The 3630-nt window shown below is 35.4% G+C and overlaps 1 pseudogene; it reads left to right on the forward strand.

Annotated features, from left to right (window-relative positions):
* The first annotated feature begins 3409 nt into the window (after positions 1–3409).
* Positions 3410–3630, forward strand: part of LOC137999476 (uncharacterized) — an 826-nt pseudogene continuing 605 nt past the window's right edge.

Raw genomic sequence — 3630 nt, forward strand, 5'->3', positions numbered from 1 at the left:
AATTTTAACAACACGTTTTAAGTGAATTGAATTTCCGTTTTACCATTATTGGTGTAACAGAAACTCGTATATGCGATCGTGAATGTAGTTTTAATTTTGTCCCAGAATTACCAGGTTACTGTTTTGAATCAGTCCCGACATCTTTATCTGCCGGTGGTGTTGGCCTGTTCATTGATCAGAATTGTAAATACCGCGTCCTTGAACGAGTCTCCAATTTTTGTTATCAAGCCCTTTGGATTGAACTTCATTTGCCTAACAATAAGAAATCTGTATGTGGTGTTACTTATAGGCAATACAATAACGCTAATGAGTTTCTAGAATATTTGTCAGATTTTCTTGAGCGTCAATGCCGTCAAAATCTGAATATTTATCTCATGGGAGACTTCAACATAGATCTGTTAAAATATGAAACTTGTGGTTACACACAAACTTTACTGCAAACGATGCAAAGTTTTTCCATGGTTCCAGTGGTTGATAAACCGACTAGAGTCTATGGTAATTCAGCAACTTTAATTGACAATATTTTCCTAAATAATCCTGAGAATAATATAGTTTGCGGCAATATCGTGTCCGGTACAACAGATCACTTCTCTCAGATGTGTATATTAACGTCGCAATGTAAAACATTCTTTTCAAATAACAAAACAAAGGTTCGTGATTATTCAGCCTTCAATGCAAAATCTTTTATTATCGACTTGCAGAATATTAATTGGAATAATATTTCCAAACTTACTGATGCTAATCAATCGTTCTCCTGGTTTTACAAATGCGTCAATAACATAATTAATAAACACGCCCCTTTAAGAAGTATATCCAATCGTAAACAAAAATTCCTTGCTAAACCATGGCTGACTGCGGGTTTAAGAAAATCAATTAGGGTAAAGAATGCCCTCTTCTATACCTCAGATTGGGACAAATACAAATTTTACAGAAATAAAATCACCTCCCTTACGAGATTAAGTAAAGCGAACTATTATCAAAGTTTCTTTGATCTCAACATACGTAATATGCGCCAAACTTGGAAAGGAATTAACGAACTAATTGGAAACTATAAAAAGAAAAATAAGCATAGTCCAACTAACTTTATTCGACCAAATCCGAATGAGGCTCCGTGACCCGAAGGAAATAAGCAATATTCTTAACAAACATTTCGCCACTGTTGGGAGCAAATTGGCTTCTAAAATTCCTCAGACTTTAAATACATTCTTTGATTATCTAGATCCACCACTTAATCGCACTTTCTTCTTTGATCCTATTATTCCGGAAGATATTAACTTTGAAATTTTAATTTTACAAGATAACAAGGCCCATGGTCTTTACTCATCTCCGGTTAGGTTGTTAAAATTGGCAAAAAGTGTCATATCTGTACCTCTTGCCACGATTTTTAATCAGTCTATTTGCTCAGGGATTTTTCCATCTAAATTAAAACGTGCTAAGATTATCCCGATATTTAAGGACAAAGATGACTGAATGCCCGAAAACTATCGACTTATTTCACTGCTCTCGATTTATAGCAAGATTTTTGAAAAACTTATGTACTCCACACTTACCAAGTTTGTCAAAGATTGCCACATTCTCTATGATCAGCAATATGGTTTTCGTAGTAAACACAGTACTCAGCATGCTATACTTGATATTGTTAACACAATTCTCCAAAATATGGACAACGGTAAATTTTCGTGCGGTGTTTTCATCGATCTCAAGAAAGCTTTTGACACTGTTAATCATGAGATTTTGTTAGCTAAACTTGAAAATTATGGTGTTAGAGGTGTAATTAACTCCTGGTTCAGATCATATCTAACTGATCGAAAGCAAAACACGGAAGTTAATAATGTTGTGTCTGAGGCTGAAACGACCTTGTGCGGCGTGCCACAAGGCTCAGTCCTCGGACCACTCTTGTTCCATCTGTACATCAATGATATTTACAAGTCCTCTTCGTTATTTTCCTTTTATCTATTCGCTGACGACACCAGTATAATACTTTCAAATAACAACTTAAAGGAACTCGAGTCTCTTGTTAATCGCGAGCTTGGCAACGTCAACGAATGGCTTAAGGCCAACAAACTGTCTCTGAACATAAAGAAATCGAACTTTGTCATCTTTCGTCCCCGGCAAAAGAATATGCCCTTCATACCTAGGATTAGAATTCTTGACTCCGTAACTAACACCTACGCAAACCTTGAAATGAAAGATTATGTAAAATATCTTGGCTTGATGATTGATTCAAATCTTTCATGGAAATATCACATAGAATCTATCTGCCACAAAATCAGCAAGTCGATAGGAATTATAGCCAAGATTCGACATTATGTCTCGCGTCGTGTTTTACTTTCAGTGTACAACTCATTAATTGTCCCTTACTGAACTTATGGTATTTGTGCTTGGGGTAATTGTCCCTTGACATTTCAAAGAAAGATTGTAACTTTACAAAAACGGGCCTTACGTCTTATTTACTTCTGTAAGTCTAAAGAACACACCGTATCCTTCTTTCTCAAATCAAATTGCCTTCCCCTACCTAGCCGTTTTTTTGTAGAGATTGTAGCTATTTACTGTATGATATAAACAGACAGTCAGCACCAGCTAGTATACTCAATCATTTTCTTAAAACAAGTCAGATTCACAATTACAGAACTAGATCTGTCTCTAGCGACTCGTTTTATTTTAAGTTCTCTAGAACTAATAAAATGTATTCCTTTTTCTCGAGAATTCGTGCCCAAATTTGGAACTCTATTCCCTACTCGATTAAACTACTTAAACGCTCGTTCTTTCGTAAAAAGATAAAGGAATTATTACTAAATTTCTTGCGGTCAGAAGATGATTATGTGGAAGTCTCCCGTCTTATTAAGCTATTTAATACTTTAAGTTAGCCTCTTGTCATAATTTTAATGTACTTGTTTTGTTTTAGGTTAGTTCATTCTATTTACTGTGTAACTGTATAGTAATGTCTTTACTGTTATTTAGTTCATCTATAGATAACCTTGTACTTGTAGAATGTCCTCAGTTCTCCCCGCCTCGATTAGTTTATAAGCTATTTGCGGGTGGAAAGAAATGTAATTATTTATTTCTAATTTTCAATAAAATTTGTCGTTGTTTCGTTGTTTGTTATTTTTGTGAATCATATGATCGCAAACACGATCACAAGATATTCTACTAGCGCGCTTCACATGAAAATACCTCGTTCTATAATCCATAATCGTTCTATAATCGTTCTATAATCCAAATAATCGTGAGTTCAAACATTGACGCACAATCAATCGCTTAACATCTTCACCATCTTTGTAAGATACCCGGGAACAGGTAAACGTATCGTGACTTCACTTGAAAATTCTTTCACTCTACTTGATACATTGGTCAACCCTTCCTAAAAAAAATTCATATGTTGTTCAATTTTTGATACCACCGTTTTTTGTTAATCTTTTCAGGAAAATCGTCCGCAATTCAGCATGCCACCCAAGACCCGTTAGAACACTTAGAGTTAACTTCTTCAATTATCAGCAAAACAACGTCCTCAGGATTGGTGAAACTGCTGGCAAATAAACATCAAGGATTCATTCTCTCCCCTGAAGTCTTTGACATTCTTAACAAGTTAATGAAGTCGGACGAGGATAACGCCACTGGGCACGTTCAGCT

The sequence above is a fragment of the Montipora foliosa genome, chromosome 4 (genome assembly GCF_036669935.1).
Source record: "Montipora foliosa isolate CH-2021 chromosome 4, ASM3666993v2, whole genome shotgun sequence".
NCBI lineage: Eukaryota > Metazoa > Cnidaria > Anthozoa > Scleractinia > Acroporidae > Montipora > Montipora foliosa.